The following is a 21,478-nucleotide window of genomic DNA, read 5'->3' as shown; positions in this document are numbered from 1 at the left end:
ATGTGTGACACGTAGTGAGATCTTAGGAACTGGTAAGTATTTTGTAACTACCGTCTGTGGGTTATAAAGTACCTGAGGTCTAGGTTCGGAATAATAAGAGAGTTTGATTTAAGCTAGTTTGACCACTCTTTCGTCTTTCAGGCGGTAGAGTCCAATAATTCTGGCATCTTATTAAGCTTGTGGAATTTCCGCTTGCACCAATTTTTTTTCCACGAGGTCCACATTTTCATCACTGACATGTGTCTGTCTGGAAAGCACCAATTATTTTATTAGGTAATCATTGAGTGCCCCGTGGCAGTCGTTCGCTCATTCGTTCACCCAGCGAACATTCACTGAGGGCCTTGCTTAGCCCGCGCGCCGTGCTGGGAGTTGGGGTGATGGCAGCGAACAAGGCAAGCACAGCCCAGCTCCCTGTCTAGCTGGAAGTCACTGCCTCACCAAATCAGCGATGCAGTGTAGCCCCTGAAATGCGTGGTCCTAAAGGGAGCAGGATGGCTTCCTAGGAGCTGTGCCAAAGCTTAGCCATCCAAACAGGAGTTCCCGCTTCAGAGCACTCGTTTCAGAGGCATCAATCTTAGGAGTTTATTCTTAAAATATTTTTGCAACAGTTCTTTGGGACTAGCCACCACGGAGACTATTAAAAGAATTTTCTTTAGTCTCTGAAGGCTCTTCCAAAAGAGGAGTTCTAAAACCCTTTTGGGCAATAAGTTCTTTGCAACACATACCTAGCATTCTTGAGGGGAAAGAGCTGTTATTTGTCATGTCTATGCTCTGTACTACACCACTTTTATGATTTCTTCAGCTTAGGTCCCTTAAAGATTTTAATGCAGTGGTTTTCAACGGGGAGGCACTTTTGCCCCGCCAGGGGATATTCGGCAAGGCTGGAGACATTTTTGGTTGTCACAACTTGAGCGGAGGGTGCTACTGGTGTCTCGGGGCTAGAGGCCAGGATGCTGCTAACATCCTACAGCGCACGGGACAGCCCCCACAGCACAGAGTTATCCTGCCTCAAATGTTGACGGTGCTCAGGTTGAGAAGCTCTGGTTTCAATGGGATGTTTGTTAAAAAAGTCGGTCTCAGGACTCTGCCCGCTACAATTTCCCAGAAGGTGCCCCGGGAAGCGGGAACACTGAAGGGTCCATTTGTGAAAGGGCCTCTGTTGGTGCCTCAGAGGCTCACTTGTTAAGAAGATGTTCAGAGCAGGGCCTTGGCGATCCGCAGGTCTGGGTGGACATCTTGCTCTTGTACTTGCTAGCCAGGTGAGTGTGGGTGATTTATTTAACCTCACCGAGCCTCAGTTTCCCCATCTGTAGTAGAGGAGTAATAATGCCTATTTCCTAGGGTTTCTGTAGATATCCCCTGAGGTCATGCACGGCATGAGCTTAGTTCAGTCAGTGCTCCACAGGGAGGGGCTAGTACGGACTGTGACCTGAGAATGAGTGTTTGTGCCTCATGATGACCCTGAATATCAGCAAATATTTACTGAAGACCCGCGAAGCACCAAGCCCATTGTTCGACTGTGGGGTCTCTGCACACAAGAAGTAGATAGTCTGGAGTAAGAGGAAGATAAAAGACACATCTTCATGAAGAGGAAACCAGCACCATATGACTGCATTTGACATGCTGGTTAGTATTTCCGGCCATGTGGGTGGTGAGACGGGGGTGGAAGGACCACTGTGGCCTGGTCATGACAGGGGCTTCTGGCCCACTCAGACCGATTAGAAAAGTGGCTGTGACATGGGGTGGGATCAAGGAAACCCTGAGGATTTGACTCTGGTTGGCAGAAGTGGGGAATCCAAAAAGGAAGCTGGGTGTGGAGAGGAAGATGCTGAATTTTAAACATTTAAACTGCCGAGTTTGCGGTTCTGGAAAAATATCCAAGTGGAGTATCCAGCCAGCTGGGGGAAATGTAGGGCTGGAAATCTGGAGAGAGATTGGGGCGACATCTACATACATGTGAATGATTACAGGAGAAGGGCTCAGGATTTTTATGGGACAAAGGGAGGAAGATGGGGTAGGTCGTATTAAAGAAGCATTCGTGGGGCTGGCCCCGTGGAGGAGTGGTTAAGTTCGCGCGCTCTGCTGCAGGCGGCCCAGTGTTTCGTTGGTTCGAATCCTGGGCGTGGACATGGCACTGCTCATGAAACCACGCTGAGGCAGCGTCCCACATGCCACAACTAGAAGGACCCACAACGAAGAATATACAACTATGTACCGGGGGGCTTTGGGGAGAAAAAGGAAAAAAAAAAATAAAATCTTTAAAGAAGCGTTCGTTGGTGGTAGATGAGGTAAGGCTAGGTTTATACTTCATAGATTGGCTTGAGATTTGGTCATCAGGCAAAAGGCTAGACTTGTACTTCATTGATTGCTTAGGGATCTGGTTATCAGGAAAGTCCAGTTTCTTCAGTCCTTATAAACAGGATATTCTTGTCTTTACTGACTTCTTGGAATGTTAGTGGTTTGGAAGATAAAGAAAACAAGACGTGCAAGGCAATTCCTCTGAAATGGCTGCTCCAGCTCTATCTTAATATGGTTCCCTTCATGTCCTCTTTCACAATTCTTGTTTGAGAAGTTTGTTGGTGAAAGGAGAAAGATGAAATGTCAGGTTCAGGTCAGGTTTGATCCAGGATATGTGTGTTTGTGTGGAGCAGGAAATGAGCCCAGGAGAGGGGCAGATTGGAGATGCTGGTGGGTACTCTGTGAGGAGGACAGGCCTCCAAGAGCTTGGGAAGGAGAAGGTCCTTGAGAAGGATGTTGGGCGTCCTTTCCTTTGGGATAGTCGAGAGGGAAGAAAATGGTGACAACACTGCTAATTTGAAATTTAAAAGAAAAAGGTATATGCAGTATACCAGAGACTGTAATTTCCCAATATCTATTCCCTCTTTCATTCGTAGTAAGCAGTGTGCCCCCTCCTGAATTTTTAGCCCAGAAAATGACTGTTGGGAAAGAAGTCTACTTTTTCCAGCTTTCCTTGAAGCTGAAAGAGAGCACATGCCTAAGTTTTGGCTGATGGGATGTAAATGGAAGTGCTGGGGATAACTTCTGAGAAGTTTCCATAAGGGGAAGGGGGTACCCTTCTTCTCCTTTTTCCTTTTTCCTGCAGGTTAGACTGTGGATATGATGGCTGGAGGTGGACAAGCCACTTTAGACCAACAGGTATCCTTGGGAATGGAGATCAGGCAAGGTGAAGCAGCGAAATAAAAGGAACCTGAGGGGCCGGCCCCATGGCTGAGTGGTTAAGTCCATGCACTCTGCTTCAGCGCCCCAGGGTTCACTGGTTTGGATCCTGGGTGTGGACCTACATACCACCCATCAAGCCATGCTGTGGCAGCATCCCACATAGAAGAACTGGCATGACTTGCAACTAGGATATACAACTATGCACTGGGGCTTTGGAGAGTAAAAGAAAAAGAAGAAGAAGATTGGCAACAGGTGTTAGCTCAGGGCCAATCTTCCTCACTAAAAAAAAACCTTATCCTTAAAAAAAAAAAAGGAAACTGAGTCTCTGATATTGTGGTGTGTCAACTAGACTCAAATCCTCAGGGGGGTCCTTGATGCCTCCCCATGTTATGGCCACAGTTCCATTTCCTGGCCACTCGCTTCCTGACTTTTGCATGAGACAGAAATCAAATCACTGCTAATTTGGGTTTTCTGTTACCAGTAGCTAGTTGTAGTCCTAACCAATATCTGAGGGCATTCTTTCAGGGTAGGCTTGACCTCAGTAAAGTCAACATGGAGAGCCAGCCCTGATGGCCTAGTGGTTAAAGTTCAACGTGGGTTTGCTCTCTGGGTGTGGAACCACACCACCCACCATCTGTCAGTAGCCATGCTGTGGTGGCAGCTCACATGGAAGAACTAGAAAGACTTACAACTATGTACTGAGGCTTTGGGGAGGGGGAAAAAAAAGAGAGAGGAAGATTGGCAACAGATGTTAGCTCAGGGCAAATCTTTCCCAGCAAAAAAAAAAAAGTCAACATGGAGACCATCTTTGAAGTGGAGGATGTGAAGTACGAGCATCAGGGATGGGATCTGGGACGGCTGCTGACAGTGAGACACTTCTAAAGATACACCTGGAGGACGTGTGAGAGAACTGCCTGCCTATGGGGCCAGGGACTCCAAACCACACCCGGCTGCCTCCAGGACAGAGGAGATCAAGATCTCAGTTTGCAGGACACCTACTGGAAAGCTCTGGGTCGAGCTGCAGAAGGTCAGTTTGATATGGAAGAGCACTTTCAGTAGATCCAGGAGACCAGAAAGACTCGAAGTCTTTAACTTCACACCAGGGAGCCAGGCTCAGTCAATCCTTTTCTGGGCTAACATTGCGCTATGACATAAAGTATTACAGAGCTGGTGATGATGATAATGCTGTCCGTTGGTATAGGGCCTTATTAGTTATCAAATATATTCACATATATTATTGTTACCGTTGAGTTTTCTGAAATGAGATATTAATAGAAAGATAAGTCATCACTAACGCTCTTTTCTTGCACTGGACATTTAAAAGATTATAACCAACTGGAGTATTCTTCTCTGTTGATAACGTTTTGAAAGAGGAGTGATTTAAGATAGTGAAGTTTAAGTACCTCTGAAATAAATATGCTAAACCAGTAAAGAGAACTTAAATCCAAATCTCTAAGCAAAAATGTGTTGAATGTAAAGTGAGCAGATCTCTGGTCACACCTGAATTCGAGGGCCGTGTAGGCAGTGTTTTTAGATGTTCATTTTAATTCTATATAATACCTCCTCCAGGACCGCTAACGTATGCAAGACATTGTCATGTTATTCTTATCTTCAAAAATTCTCATTGCCGTTAACAAACAACCTGTGAAAAACATTTTCCAAAGTTTATTTTTAGTTTTTAGTGTCTCCCAATAAATGTTTCACTATCACCATCGTTTTATAAATATTTAGGATTCCCTGGGAAGTGATAGGAAGTGTGCCATCTTTTGCAAGTTTGCTGTGATATGAGCCTTTCTTGGGAGGGTGTCTGGAGGCTGGGCCTGATCTGATGCTCAGTTCCCTCAGGAGTGGGTTCAGAGTCCGTCCATGACAGAAGTGCTTCTCAAGGGACAGAGTGCTCTTGGAGAACTCTATCTTGAAATAGGGATGCGTCAGGAAGGGTTCCAGTATTTCCAGAAAGCATGGTCGAACCTGATGGAGTTTTCACCCAGCCAGGACTCAGTGAAGCAAAAAGGTGTGGCGGACACGCGCAGACAGCGTAACCTCTTAGGTCTCAGAGTCAGACTCCTGAGCTATTCTAGTCCAGGAAGAAATGCTTGGTTGGTTTGTTTGTTTTGGCGGGCTGGTGGGCGTGTGAGGGTTGACCATATGCTCTCCTCGCCTCACAGATGACCCTTTCAGTCAAAGGCCGTCATGACGTGCCTCAGAAAAGGAGGCTGCCAGCATAAGAGGGGCCGTTCAGAGCTTAACTCTGATGCTAGGCTTTCTGGGTTCAAATCCACCTCTCCGCTTACTAGTTCTGTGCCTTTAGATGCATGACAACCTCTCTGGGTCACAGTTTTCATATTTGTAATGGAGGGATAAAAATGATATCTACAGTGCGCATTGTTGTGAGACTAACGTGCCCCTACGAGGCTGCAGAGCACCCAGGACAGTGGCTGGCGCGTAGTGAAGTACTCGTTAGTGGCGGCTGCTATTTCATCCTCCAGTATGTGATGCTTCAAGCTGCTGTGGCGCCACCGATAGAGCAGAGACAAAGAATGTTCAGTGAATTAAGATATTAAGCATTTTTGACCCACTGGTTTACAGTCAGAGTAAACTAAAAGACCCTAGACTTATGTCATATTTAAATGGCTTTTGTTGCATACAAACCACCCCATACTCAGCAGCTTAAAACGACAGCCATTTTTATCACCCACGGGTCCCTGGGTCGGCTGAGGGAGTCCACTGGTCCAGGGTAGGCTCAGTCGGTTTGGGCTGGGCTCCCACAAGAGCCTGAGATCAGCTGGCAGGGCTGATGGGGCTGCCTGTTCTAAGATAGCCTCACTTAGATGTCTGGTGGTTGTCTGGCTGGGGTGTCAGGGGTGGCTTGGCCACGTGTTCCTCATCCTCTAGGAGGATAGCCTGGGCTTGTTCAGAGGATTCCCAGGGGAAGAACAGGAGGCTAGGCCCGGGTTCAGAAATGGCACCACCCCCACTTCCGCTGCATTCAATTGGTCAAAGCAGGTCACAGGAGGCTTCATTCAAGAGTGGACAGAGAGACTTCACTTCTCAGTGGGAGGAGGGGATGAGTGGCATTGCAAAGGGAGTTGGGTGCAGGTTGGCGTGGAGAATTGCAGCTGCTTCTACAATCTACCGCCACGGCCATAAATCAGAGGTCACCTTGAGTGAGTACTTACCCTCTTGAGATTCTCATGGTAATCCACTCTTATGGTCATGGTCCTCGTTTGGCCAACGCTCACTGCGTGTAAGGCACTGTATGCTCACCATCTCTTTTTAAAAGCTTTTTTTTTAATTTTAAAAATTATTTTATTGAGGTCATATTGATTTATGACATTGTGTAATTTCAGGTGTACATTATTATATATCAGTTTCTGTATAGACTGCATCTTGTTCACCCCCAATACTCTAGTTTTTATCCTTCACCATACATCATAGTATCCTTTTATAATCCTTTGTGTTTCTGTGGTATCTGTTGTAATTTCTCCTTTTTCATTTCTAATTTTATTTATTTGAGACTTGTCTCTGTTTTTCTTAGTGAGTCTGGCTAAGGCTTTGTCAATTTTGTTTATCTTCTCAAAGAACCAGCTCTTAGTTTCATTGATCCTTTCTATTGTTTAGTCTCTATTTCATTTATCAATAAATTAATTTATATTATTTCCCTCCTGTTGACTTTGGCCTTTCTTTGTTCTTCTTTTTCTAGTTCTGATAGGTGTACTTTAGGATTACTTATTTGAGAATTTTCTTGTTTGTTGAGGTAGGCTTGTATTGCTATAAATTTCCCTCTTAGTACTGCTTTTGATACATCACATAAGAGTCAGTATGTTGTGTTTTCATTTTCATTTATCTCCAGGTATTTTTTGATTTCTCCTTTGATTTCTCCATTGATCCAATGGTTGTTCACTAGCATGTTGTTTAGTCTCCACATATTTGTGACTTTCCCAGTATTTTTCTTACAGTTGATTTGATGTCTAGTTTCATAGTATTATGGTCAGAAAAGATGCTTGATATGATTTCAGTCTTCTTAAATTTATTGAGGCCTGCCTTGTTTCCCAACATGTGGTCTATGTTTGAGAATGTTCTATGTGCACTTGAGAAGTATGTGTATTCTGTTGTTTGGGGATGGACTGTTCTATATATATCTATTAAGTCCACCTGGTCTACGGTTTCATTTAAGGCCACTGTTTCCATGTTGACTTTCTGTCTGGATGATCTAGCCATTGAGGTAAGTGGACTGTTGATGTCTCCTACTATTATTCTGTTGCTGTCAATTTCTCCCTTTAGGGATGTTAATAGTTGCTTTATATACTTTGGTGCTCCTGTGTCAGGTGCATATATATTAATAAGTGTTATGTTGTCTTGGTGGAATGTTCCTTTTATCATTATTACTGCCCCTCTTTGTCTCTTATTATCTTTTTTATCTTGAAGTCTGCTTTGTCTGGTATAAGTATGGCTACACTCACTTTCTTTTGCTTTCCATTTGCTCAGTGTATCATCCATTCCTTTACTCTGAGCCTGTGTTTGTCTTTAGAGCTGAAATGTGTTTCCTGGAGGCAGCATATTGGTGGTTCTTGTTTTTTATTCCATCCAGCCACTCTTTGTCTATTGATTGGAGAATTCAATTCGTTTATATTTAGATTATTGATATATGAGGATTTAATCCTGCCATTTTATCTCTTGTTTTCCAGTTGTTCTATATTTCCATTGTTTCTTTTCCCTTGTATCTCTGACTGCCATTTCAGTTTGGTGGTTTTCTCTTTATTTGTGATTAGTGTCTCTGCTCTAATTTTTTGTTTAGTGGTTACTATGAGGTTTGTTTAAAAGCTCTCATGGATAAGATAGTTCATTTTCTGATAGCCTATTTTCTCCATTGACCTAGGCAGGTTCTATCCCTTTCTTCTTCCTCTTTTGAGTTATCATTTTCACAAATTATTCCTTTTTGTGTTGTGAGTTTGTGACTAAATTGAAGTGTTTATTTTTGATGCTTTCATTTCCTTTATCTTTTATGTTATAATTAAGTGTTTGCTAACATATTCTTATAGAAAGCTGCCATGTTCTGACTTTGTCTGTCTATTTATCTCCTTGCTCAAAGCTTTCTAAACATTTGCCTTTTTGTTTCAGATAGGAGGGCTCCCTTCATCATTTCTTAGAAAACACTATCTACTTTTTAAGAGCCTATATTGTTAGAATATTTAATTCTCAATAAAGGAGCAAAATATTGCAGGGGGTACATTCCCAAGGTGATGTGTGTCTAGGTACAGCCTATTATTTATTAATTGGTTTTTGGGGCTTATTCATGTGCTTGTTATTGTAAGCCTGTACCATTTTATTGTTTCTTATTGTAAGACTGTACTGGTTGCCTTCTATAGGACTCAGTTACCACGGTGACAACTGGTTCCACTACATTCACATTCTCACTCTATGTCTGACCCATTCATTTGCAAAACAGACTCAGAATTCTGTTTCGATCTATTGTGTTAGCTCTTTGGCCCTATAACTGCTGTGCACACACAAATTTGTTGTGTGAAAACCAAGCCCTTTGCAATGTAGGTTAGTAATTGATTTATTAAGAAAAACCTGGCTATTGGCAGTGATGAATAAATGATATTAAATGCTCTGCCTATTGATATATTAAGTCTTTTGTGGAAAAAATATCCTGAAGCATCATCTTCTTTGCCAATGTTTGTTCCCTGTAGGCAGAGTGCTGAACAACCTAGCAGAGTCAGCATCTGAGGAGTACTTAAAAGAAAATCACACTTTGGAGTGTGCTTCTGGAATTTCTGGCTTATTGGACATCAACCCTTGTGATCAGGCTACCATGAAATACAACAAAGTTGTTCTGATGTGAAATATATTTTTTCTTGAAAAAATTTTTTTTCTGTACTAGCTATTACTGTTATGCTTAATATACTTAACCCACACTCATTAATCCACCTCCCACCTGATTGGGTTAAGAAAGGCTGAACTTTAGCATTTTCATCCTCTGGTTCAGTGTTTCTCAACCAGGGGTGATTTTTCCCCCCAGAGGACATTTGGCAATGTCTGGAGACATCTTTAGTTGTCACGACTGGAGGCATTGCTACTGGTAGAGGCCAGGGATGCTGCTAAACATTCTACAATGCACAGGACATGTCCCTGCAACCAAGAATTATCCAGCCCAAAGGTCAGTGGTGCTGAGCTTGAGATCTGTGCTCTAGTGTCTTTATAGAGATGTCCACACATTTTCTTATAAATCACTTTGAAGGTTATAACTCTCTCATGTTATAAACAGCTCTTCTGTTTGGTATCTTCCAGGATAGATTTTTACATAAAATAAAGGATGTTTATGAGAACTGTTTTTGATAGCACAATGAAGGTAGCCAATATTTACCATGCCCAGTAAATAACACACTTGTGTTTTATTTTCAGATTAGCTGCTGGAAATACTTGTCTTGCCAAAATAAAATTTCAAGAACAGGGCTGGCCCAGTGGCATAGTGGTCAAGTTTGCACACACCACTTTGGCGGTCTGGGGTTCACTGGTTCGAATCCTGGGTGCAGACCTAGCACCGCTTATCAAGCCATGCTGTGGCAGACATCCTACATATAAAGTAGAGGAAGATGGGCACAGATGTTAGCTCAGGGCCAGTCTTCCAAAAAAAAAATTTTCAAGAATGTTTAAGTATCAGGAGAAGTTTTGATGAGAAGAACATCCAGTTTGGAGAAAATATGGAATTTTTAGCAGATTTACTGTTTTTTACACTAAAAGATAGTGAAAAGTTTTTATGAACTATTTCAAGTAGTGTGGCTCCTTTGCCAAAAAACACCAGTGGCAGGGAGGTCTGGGGCCACCCATCACTGTGTCTTACTTCTTTGGCTCCAGCCTTGTTCAGCACCCTGAGTGTCTCACCGTGCCTGAGAATTCTGTTCCAATCTGTTTGTCAGGACCTTGACTGTAATATATTCAAAGGGAGCTCTTAGCCCACAAACTGTGTCGAGGTTTTGGCAGGTAGGAAAATGCAAAGGAGGATGATGTTATTGTGAGTGTTTCCCAGCATCACTCACAGGCCTTGTGAGGAAGGGGTATTTACTTCAGGGCCCCTGTACTGTGTGTGTCTCCGGTTCCACACCCCACTGGTCTGTCTTCTGTAAGACCTCAGCCAGAGCCTGCAATGTCTCGGGCCATGCCTTCCTGCTACCTCTCCTCTCTCAGCAAGTCCTCTTGTTCTCTTGTGATGTGTGGGGCTTTCCTCAGCTCCTCACATAAGGCATTGTTAAAGCTGTTAAGAAAAATTATTCGTGACCCTTGCTAAAGAAAGGCAAGTGGACTTTATTCAGGCCTTTGTGGTAGTGTAGGGACCACTGCCCTGGATTTTTGCAGCTGGGGAGAGAGAGATTGGGCTCAATTCTGAATATAACAAGGAAAAGGGGGAAGTTAGTGGATGGAAAATGACTAAGAGGAAACATGAGGGGTAAGATGGGGTGGGGAGTGGGGGGCGGGATATTGGCTAAATGGACCCAACAGGATTCTTGCTGAAGGCAGACCAGGGTGATCAGACACTGCCTGGGAGATGGTGGTGCATGAGGAGCTCGATCAGATATTGAGGTGATCAGATATCAAGGGTGGGGGATTCCAGTTAACACTGACTTGGCGAGATTCTTGCTAAAGTTGGACAATGCAGAGATGAACAGAGAAGTCCAAATTTGAGGCCTAGTTGAAACATTGCTCAGAAGAGGCTGACCAAAGTTTGGTCAAGGAGAGACTCTCTCAGCATCTGTGTTTCAAAGAGGGTTGTAGGGATTACCCTCCGAAGCTGATCAGTGTTAGCATCTGCCAGGTCCGACCACATCTCTCGACAGGTTGGTGTGAGTGAAGGTTCTTTGTGAGTCCACAGAGAGACATATACACCTGCCCCTCCTTTGGCCTGGCTTACACTCTTTTGCAGCGCATTTGGCTGACTGAACGGCCAAGGACGCTCTAGGTTAAATTGTGAAGTTGTGCTTTTGTGGCTCCCCTCCCTGTTCCCTGTCTTGCCTTTCACTTTGAGTTTTCCTCTCTCCTTGGGATAATTTTCCTTTCCCCTCTCACCGAGAAGATGACGTCTTAACTGAGAAGATGACCTCTTCCAGCTTTTGCTCCAGGAAGGATGTGATGTTGGTGATCTCTAACACTTAAGTGCAAGTCAGTATTAACCTTTCTAAGAGTATTTGCCTTTAAAAGAGTAGCCCAAATAAAAGATTATCCAAGGGTAAAATTCCCAGTGCTATATGGTCGTGGTGAGATGGTGGGCTCTGGGGTCTGATTGCCAGGGTTCTAGCTTTGTTTCTGCCACTTAGTGAGAGCTTGGGCCCATGGTTAACATGTTGGTATCTCATTCATTTCCTCCTTGGTAAAAGAGATCCTATTTGTAAAGTGTTTAGCAGAATTTCTGGCACACACTAAAAGAGTTCAATAAATTGAGTTCTTAGTATTATTATTTTTCTCCCAGCAGGTAATTTTTGAGACACTTGATGCCACATAAGCCTCCTTTTGTTCCTCTTAAGACCGGCATTGTGAGCAAGAGCCTAGGACTTTCTTTAGAGAAGCCAAAAGCTTGACAGGGAACCATTGCCTTGCAAAAGAAGAATCTAAACACAGAGCATACTGACTGAGTCATCTCTACCGCCTGGCTGCCCCACCCCAGATCTAGAGCAGGAGGGTGTGAATTACAGGCACCTGACCATACATGGATGCCTTCTTCCCAGGCCTCCTTGTCAATGGTCAACCTTCTGAAACAATGGAGAAGACTTTTTCCTTGTGAAGGTTGCCCTTAGGTGACCACATCTTTCCTAACATTGCTTAAGCCCAGGAGATATTTTGCTGTGCGCCTTGACTCACCTCTCAACCATGTGTAGATCCTTTGTCTTGGTAGCCAGAGTCAGCTCTCATGCCCTACAGGAATGATCCGTGGGATCCTGAGGGCCTTGTAGAATGGGGTGGGTAGGGCTGGATAAATGAAGTTAAAGTGAAAAGTTAAAAAAAACAGGACAGAGAAGAATGAGTAAACTGTCTTAAGAGGGACAGTGGTAACTTCACAGTAAAATAAATGTCATCTGCTCTTTCTCAACTTTGTATCCATTCATCAGCAGCTGCCCTTTCATCAGTGTCCTCTTCACGGTCAAGTTTCTTTACTTCCTCACTTCCCATTTACTGTCATTTGACTTCTACCTGCACCCAACTGCATTTTGTCCACTCCTATGAAAGTCATCAGGAGCATCCTAAATGTGCCCCTTTGCACGTTTTAGTCTCGTTGGCCCTCTCCTGCTCAAGTATTTGACAGTATTGATGGCTCCCTTCCTGAAACAGTACTCTCCTGGTTTCTGAGATGCCCTCCGCTGTGGATATCTTCTCTGGTTATGCTTTCTTTCATGGGTTTCCTCTTTCTCTCCCTGACTCTTGTGGAAATAGTGGTATTCTCTTGGCTTCAGTGCTTGGACTCCATGCTTGTCTCGGTCTTAACCCCTCACCCTCAACTGTGCCGAGGTCTCCAGCCATCGTTCCATAAGATGATGGCTTCTCTTTTCTCCATCTCCTTCTCAGACCTCTAGCATCAGCTGCAGGTATGTGTATCCATCTGCCCATTGGATGTCTCCATCCGAGTCTTCCAAAGTATTTGGGCATTTCGGAGTCAACATTCTCAAGACTGAACACATCCACACCCTCTCCCTCACAAAATGCTTCTTCTCCCATCTCACCCAAGGCAGACCCCGTGGCATCATCTTAATGACATTTATGATCAGTCACTGTGCCAAGCACATTACACGGATTTTCTCATTTAATCCTCACAACAAGTCTGTTATGCTCATATTGAACACAAGAGAACTGAGGTTTACGAGATTAAGATGCTTGCCTAGTTTTTAAGTGATAGAGCCAGAATTGGTACCCAGGGTGTCTGAGTGCAGAGCCTCTGTGCCTAACCCCTGTGACCACTACTGGGCCTGCCTGACTTTAGAGCTCAGGCTCCTGACCACGTCCTTCTACTGTAAGTGAAGCTGTCCCCAACGTTCCCAGCACCAGCACCGTCACATTCACTGTGACGCCAAGACTCTGCCGTCTCCTTTCCCATCCATGGCCACTGCATTAGCTCAGACCCTCGTCGTTCTTCCTCTGGACTAACTTCTCTCCCCACCTATAGCCTCACCTGCCTCAGATCATCCTTCACGCTTCTGCCCGGGTGACTTTTCTAAAATGCAAATCGGATCACATCGTTCTCTTAATGAAAACTCTTCAATGTTGAAGCCCCAAACCCTTACGTTTGTACTCAACACCCTTCATGAATGGTCAGTCCTCTGTTTCACTCTCCAGTCTCTCCTCTTCCCTTGGGAAAGTCTCTGAAGGCCAGGATTAGTCTTACTCATCTTTGCATCAGCCCTGGCGCCAGCATTCGGTGAACGTTTGTTGAATGAATGAATGCAATGCTTCTTCGATGCAAAACTTTAAATCTCTCTTTTCTAGATTCCAAAGGAAGCGAGGAATTGAATATTATAATCAGGTGGTAAAAATAAAGGACAATCAGGCACTCTGGCCCACTGTTTGCTTGTCAGGAAGCAGCTGAGCATCAGCCTGGGCGCTACCTTGTGTAAGTTAGGTAATTGCTCTGATCTGTTTCTATTAGAGGCAGGTGACTTTCTCCCTTTGTTTTGCCTGCATCCTTTGCTTATTTAAAAAATGTCTTTATTTTTTTGAAGCAAGCAACTCCTGGTCCACATACTTTCAACTTTTTCTGCTGCTTATTTACCTTCTCGCATTAGGAGCACGTCTAAGTCTGTCCAGGCTGCCATAACAGAGTACCATAGACTGGGTGGTCTAAACAGCAGAAATTGATTTCTCACGGTTCTGGAGGCTGGGGAGTCTATGATCAAGGGGCCAGCAGATTTGGTGTCTGGTTAGGTCCGCTTCCTGGCGAGGACTTGTTTCCTGGTTCACAGATGGTCATCTTCTCGCTGGGTCCTTACATGGCAGAAGGGGCCAGGGAGTTCCCTGAGGTCTCTTTCATAAGGGCTCGATGAGGGTTCCACCCTCATGACCTGATCACCTCCCAAAGGCCCCACCTCCTAAGACCATCACATCGGGGGTTAGGATTTCAACACCTGAAGTTTGGAGGGGCCACAACCGTTCAGCCCATAAGAGGAAGATTCGTTTTAGAAGTCTTTTCCACCCTGTTGCTCATTTTTCTGTGGGCTGAGCACCATGCCCAACCACGTCGTTCTCTTGTCCGTGGAGGTTCCCTCCTTTCTTCAAATTCTGTTTTAAGACACTGTTTCTGTGGGAGTAGACTTTTCATACTTTCACCTGCAACACCAAAGGAACACGTGACCAGAAATAAGACGGCCTTTCATGTGGGCCCTCCCTTGATTTTAGTCACAGAACTCAGCGCTCAGTTCCTCGGACCTGGCCCAGTGATGTGAAGGCACTTTCTGATTAAAGATACAAATTAAACACTTAAAATGAAATAAAAGTTAAAAATTTGGCCTTCTATCTTAATTGGAGGGGTTGAGTTGGGTCCATTCCATCCTCTTGCTTCTTGTTGCTTCTCTTATTACTGTCTTGCTCCCCTTCATGGGAGGAGTTCCGAGTCTTTCACTGAAGTTTTCCCACCAAATGTTGATGTTTTTTCCTGTGGTTTGCAGTGAACGTTGTGTTTCTTCTTCACTGGTACCAGCTCCGTTAGGCGGAGTTTATTTACATTTTAAGGGCCATCTCCCAGGGTCACTGTTGAAGAACTCCTCAAAGGCCCCAAGAGAGAAGGGTCCTGCTCTCCAGGCTCTGCTATTGCTGGGGATCAGCGTGGCTGGACCGTATCCTTTACTGTCTCAGCGCTTATTTGGCCCAGTAGCCCCTTAGCTTGCTCTGCAAATAGTAGCCACTCATAGATTCTGTCATTTGCCTGGAGTGTTGCTGCCACACTCGGGAATCGAGGAGAAGGGAGAGTTGAATTGGAGGCTGCAAATCATGCTTGGATGGTAAGCTGGAGATGGGTCACAGCTAGAGGGTGGGGATGGGGATGGGGTGGGGATAGGCAGGGGCGTGAGTCCCACAGGGCAGAGCTTCTCAGCCTTTGTGCCTCCAAGGAGTGGGTTACTGGTGTGCCAGATAGAGACCTCTCAGCCCTTGTGCATCTTGGCAGAGGTGGAGCCCCCAGCCTGGCCATCTCCACCCTTGGGCATGTTGTTTATTTCTTCCAGGTGTTTATACAAAACATCTAATTTTCTATAAGTGCCACAACTAGAATTTTTTCTTTTTTTTGCTGAGGAAGATTTGCCCTGAGCTAACATCCATGCCAATCTTCCTCTATTTTTTAGCATGTGGGCTATTAGCACAGCATGGCCACTAACAGAGTGGTTTAGGTCTGAACCTGGGCCACCAAGCAAAGTGCATCAAACTTAACCACTAGGCCACCAGGGCTGGCCTTAGAAAAACTTTGCAGCACTGTCAGGGCCCCTGAGATCTCACTGCTACAAGTACACAATCTGTACTTCAACCTAAACGAGGTATTTTCACTGGGGTGATTTTGGCCCCCAGGACAAAAGTCTGGAGAAATTTTTTGTTGTCACGACTGGGGGTGGCGAGAGCTACTGTCATTTCTGGGTAGAGGCCTGGGAGGCTGCTAAACACAATGCCCAGGGTGGCCCCTCACAACCCAAAATTAGCCAGCCCCAAATGTCAACAGTGCCGAGGCTGAGAAATGCTGACCTACACCAACCACTGTCCCAGAGTGTGTGTTTGTTATCCATTTTACAGAAAATCATGATTGCTTTTAGCTTAGTCATTTGCTGAGGAGGAAAAAGGCTTAAAATATTTCATATCTGCAGGGAAAGAATATTTTCAGTCTATAGGTTTAGGAGCATGTGTGTGTGTACTTTTTTTCCGTAAAGTTTTCCAGGCTGAGCGCTTAAAGGATTTTGTTTACAAACAGAAAACGCAGATGCAAATCTAGAGAAAACTTGTGGAAAAGGAACTGGTGTATCTAATCTAGTTGCTTCTTATAAAATTCTGTTACCCATTTTGGTGTCTGGTCTGTGATGGAAGTATGATATATTCATTTGCTTCCATATAAGAAGGCATCTATAATAACAATTGTGGTGTTTTTGTGACTGCTTAAATAAGTCTTTACAATACATTTCAATTTTGCAGTCAATTTTCAATGTGGTTATGATCAAGTATTTTTCTGTAAGGAACCACTTCTTGCCACTAATTTTATTGTTTTTATCTCCTGCTGTTGTTTTTTTTTTTAAGATTTTATTTTTCCTTTTTCTCCCCAAAGCCCCCGGTACATAGTTGTGTATTTTTAGTTGTGGATCCTTCTAGTTGTGGCATGTGGGATGCTGCCTCAGCGTGGCTTGACGAGCGGTGCCATGTCCGCACCCAGGATCTGAACCCGCAAAACCCTGGGCTGCTGAAGTGGAGTGCGTGAACTTAACCGCTCGGCCATGGGGCCAGCCCCCCTTTTTTTTTTTCCTGCTGTTGATTGAAGTTGATTCATTTAACACAAGGCCGACTTCTGGGCCACAGGAAGATTGTAGATGGTTCAATTGTTGCTGTGGGATTCTCGTATTTTGTTTTAATCCGTGGTGGTGAGAGTTGATCAGTATCGTCAGCACAGGAGGATGAGAGCGTTGGGAGGGAGGTGGATGCTTTATGAGACCTTTGAATCAGTTCTTCAATAGGCAAGGAATGTTTTTAGTTTTCCTCTATAGAGGAAAGAAAACTTTTCCTCAACCCTCTTAGAGTCCCTAGGTGGGCCTGGAAATTAAACTGAAAGACAAAGAGATTTTATCACCCCCATTCCAGTGGACCCTGTAGACAGAAACCTGGGAGGCTGACTTTGGCAAGACGTTTTACCTTCTTGGCTTTTGCAGAGGCCCAGGATCTCTTAACTGTAGCTTCTGGACCAAGCAAGGTGTCCCCAGTCAGCGGAACCCCCTCTTTGTCACCAAAACTGTTGGGGAGAAAAAAAATTTTTTTCCCTATACCTTTCTAGGTTCTCCCACTGGGGCCCTGTAAAATTAGACTGACAAAAGACAGATTAACAAGACAAGAACAAATGGGAGTTTATTAGCATGTGCATCACGCTTACACATGGGTGCATTCAGCGATGAGTAACTCCAATTGGAGGTGAGAGCTTGGAGTCTGTATGCCTAACTTAGCAGGGGAATGTTGGAGGAAGGGCACTGATGGAAAAGCAAGTGCCTGCTGGGAAAAAAATGAATAGCTGATGTGTAGTTTGTGACAGCGTCTGTCTGGGTGTGGTGCTGGCTTCTTGTCTCCCGGAAGAAAAGATCTGAGTGGCACCCGGGGAGGGCGTCTATGACGCTTGGGTCCTTTGGGAGGCTCTGCTTTTAGGTACATAAGAGATTTCAGGAACTCGAAATAATTTCAGCTCAAAATAATTCTTACGTCGATGTGGCATATTTCGGGGTGGCGTATCCTGAGTCCCTTTGCCTACTTTTCATGGAAAATTTCTATGTAAATGTAAATGTGCCTGAGTGGACTCCAGAAAATAGGAAGTAATTCAGAGCCACATACACTTGAGACTCTTTACCTTTAGTCGTTTTGAAAGAAGTCTCAGGCCCTCTCTAGTAAAAGTGTGACCGAACAGGAGGCGTCAAAGCAGTCCTCTTTAAAGACCATACTGCCTCTGTCTTTCGCTTCAGAAAGGCAATTGATTGTTAAGGGTGTTTTAGTGTTAATTACTTGTGTTATCGTAATTCACTCATCAAATGTTTACTGCACCTTAAAGCAGCAAAAACAGGGGTTTTTTTTCTTTTTGAGGAAGATTAGCCCTGAGCTAACATCTGCTGCCAATCCTCCTCCTTTCACTGAGGAAGACTGGCCCTGAGCTAACATCTGTGTCCATCTTCCTCTACTTTCTATGTGGGACGCCTACCACATCATGGCTTGCCAAGTGGTGCCATGTCCGCATCTGGGATTGGAACCAGTGAACCCCGGGCCCCCAAAGAGGAATGCGCAAACTTAACCACTGCGCCACCAGGCAGGCCCCAGAACAGATTTTATTTAAGACTATAACTAGAGGAAAAGAGACCTCAGTACAGAACAAGGCTCAATTCTGAATACAGCATAGGCAAGTGGGAATTTATAGCCAAGGAGAAGGGCAGGGGTCAGTGGATGGAAAATTACCAAGAGGCAACATCAGAGGTAAGGGGGGATTCTGGCTACACTGGCCTAGCAGGCATCTTGCTGAAGGCAGACCAGGGTGATCAGACATTGCCTGGGGGATTGGCTAGATACCGAGAGTGATCAGATACTGAGGATGGCTGAACTGACTTAGCAGGATTCTTGCTAAAGTGGGACTATGAAGAGACGAACATGGGAGCCCGAAAGTGGCGCCTAGTTGAAAAAGAGCTCAGAGAGCCTGAGTAGAGTTTGGTCAATGAGAGAATCTTGGTCAGGTGACAATCTCTGTTTGAGTTCCTGGGGATCCAGCAGTGAACAGGAAGATAGAGACCAATGCTGCCTTCATGAGCTCACGTTGAGGCAGATGGCTGTCAGACAACTAAATACAAAGCTGTTTAACTGCGATTGTGAAAAGTTCTACTATGGAGATTGTCGTTAGAGAACTAAATACACAATGGCTTAACTACAACTGTGGAAAGTTCTATCACGGCAAAATACAAGGACTAATGGGGACATTAATGTGTTGAGTGGAGGGAGATATGTTGGGGATGCTTCTTAGAAAGTGATACTGAAACTGCATCTGAAGGATGAGAGGTTGCTTGCTAAGCAAAGTGGTGGGCGAGGGAGGAAGAGTCATCTGGGCAGCAGGAACAGAATTTGCAAAGTGGGAAGGAGCTAAAAAGGCCAGTGTGGCTGGAATGCAGAGATCAACTTGGGGGAGAAGCTGCACAAAGAGGATGTCAGAGAGGTGTCAGGGCTGGTCACATGCCCCTAGGACTGGTCAAGGATTTGGGATGTGTGAAAGATCAGAATTGGCCACCCCAAAATGTGTCTCTTTGGCTTGATTATTTTAAGGACAGAAGACTCAGAAAGAAACTCTGACCTTTCCCCTAACAGCCTAAAAGAATTTAAGACAGAAGGCCTGTCCCAGGAAGGAGCTATCACCATGCTAACTACAGTATAATATGAACTAGGTGTGGTAGACAGGAAGGCACCTGGTGACACCCATTTTTATCAAGGTTAGATGGCCCAACAAGCATTTGTTTACTAAATGTTTCCTTTTCCATCTCCATGTGAATTGCCTTCCTCCCCTTTGAAGTCCCAAATCACTACCCTCAACATCCTCCTTTGTCCTTAGCTGAAGATGGCATGTAAAGTGGTAGCTTCTGTCCTTTTGGCAAGTTACTCAGTTTTCCTGGGTTTCTCCCATATATACATGTTACAAAGCTTTGTTTGATTTTCTCCTGTTATTCTGTGTCATGTGAGTTTAATTTGTAGACCAGCCAGAGGAACCTAGAGGGTAGAGGAATAGTTCTTCCTCCCCTGCAGATGTTACCATAAGAACAATTGAAAGCCAGTGCAAGGTTTTTGCAAAGCACGGGGAGTGTTGGGAACCTAGACTCATTTTTCCTCTAGCATAGTCATCACAAGAGATTTCTGACACAATATGCCAAAATAATATTCCAGAGTCATGAAGAGGCTCAAAGGATCCTTGTGTGTGTGTGTGTGTGATTAAGATTGGCCCTGAGCTAACATCTGTTGCCAATTACTCCTCTTTTTGCTTGAGAAAGATTGTTGCTGAGCTAACATCTGTGCCAATCTTCCTCTATTTGATGTGGGATGCCACCACAGTGTGGCTTGACGAGAAGTGCTAGGTCCCTGCCCGGGATCCGAACCTGCAAACCCTGGGCTGTCGAAGAGGAGTGTGGGAACTTCACCACTATGCCACCGGGCTGACCCCTCAAGGGATCCTTTTTTGACGCTTGTTTTCTATTTTTTTCCAATGTGAGTATTTTGACCTCTCAAACAGGCTGTGAACTCCGGGGGGGGGGGGGGGGGGGGGGGGGGGCGGGCAGGGGCCTTGTCATTGATTCTTTGTATCTCAAAGCATCAGAAATGGTGCTGGCTGGACTTAAATGCTCCATCAAGGCAGGAAGGGTGAGGAGTAGATACACAGTTTCTTTCTGGGTATTTACACAATGGCCCGGGGTATCCAACAGAAGTGATGGCTCTGCTCCAGGATAACAACATTGAAAGAAACTACAGGAGTTGTAGTTCAACCTATTGAAAACAGTAACCTTTAGTTGACTTTTCAGATTCGGGTTCAGATTACAGATTAACAATGCTAATTACTAGTGTGAAAGTCTTGGCACCTTCCTTCCTTTTCTATTATTACATTTGATCAACATGGAGAATATAGTGTATCCTTTCAAGGGTATGAAAACAGTGGGCTTCCAGCAATGATAGTTCAGATTTTAATTATAGTGGTGACATTTTTATTCATGAGATTACAGTAAGTGTGTGTTAAAATGATAGATTTGTGAGAGGGTGATAAATCCTAAATTTTGTTTCTTCTTCTGATCACAGTTCCATGAGGTGCTTATTCAAAGATGAAATCTCTTTCTGTTTAATGTACCTTTTACAGCTCGTCTCCTTTCAACTTTGATCCAGTTTCAAGAACAAATCTTCACCTAATAAAACTATTAATTCCGGAGATTTAAGTACTAATCCTGACTACGAAAAGAGGGTTTTTCTGGTTTATGTTCCCAGCTACCTCTGACACAGAGTGATCTTATTGTTCTCTGTCAAGTGTTTTAAACCTGCTATTGAGAAACCATTTCAGTGGGAGAAAAAACCAGAAACGTTTCTTTTCATTTTCCATTCTATCAAGCTGAGTGTTCTGTGCTGAATTGTTTGGTTTGGATGAAGTATGTTACTTCCCTCTCCCTGGGATTCTTTTAAAAAAGAAACGCCAACCATCTCAGTCAAATTTAGAAGGAAGAAATTAAACAAAGGCTCCAGTGACTTGCAGTGGGGTGAGTCAGTCCTTTGCTCCTCATATGTTTTTATTTATTTTTTTTCTTTTTTGAGGAAGATTAGCCCTGAGCTAATTACTGTCAATCCTCCTCTCTTTTTTTTTTTTTCCTGAGGAAGACTGGCCCTGAGCTAATATCCATGCCCATCTTCCTCTACTTTATATGTGGGATGCCTACCACAGCATGGCTTTTGCCAAGCGACGTGGTGTCCGCACCCGGGATCCAAATCAGCGATCCCTGGGCCACCAAGAAGCGGAAAGTGCGAACTTAACTGCTGCTCCACTGGGCTGGCCCCAACCTCATATGTTTTTAAAATGCTCAGCTCAGCC

General features: G+C 44.4%; 1 protein-coding gene across 1 annotated transcript in view; it reads left to right on the top strand.

The window, feature by feature from the left end:
- The first annotated feature begins 1,475 nt into the window (after window positions 1–1,475).
- The window catches only part of NT5DC3 (5'-nucleotidase domain containing 3), a 93,107-nt gene continuing 73,104 nt past the window's right edge, over window positions 1,476–21,478 (top strand). The window contains exon 1 of the mRNA XM_070600747.1: window positions 1,476–1,626. The gene's annotated coding sequence lies outside the window, so the exon portion shown is untranslated. The remainder of the gene's footprint in view (window positions 1,627–21,478) is intronic.

The sequence above is a fragment of the Equus przewalskii genome, chromosome 29 (genome assembly GCF_037783145.1).
Source record: "Equus przewalskii isolate Varuska chromosome 29, EquPr2, whole genome shotgun sequence".
Classification (NCBI taxonomy): domain Eukaryota; kingdom Metazoa; phylum Chordata; class Mammalia; order Perissodactyla; family Equidae; genus Equus; species Equus przewalskii.
The sequence above is the reverse complement of the archived record's forward strand: the minus strand, read 5'-3'. Positions and strand labels throughout refer to the sequence as shown.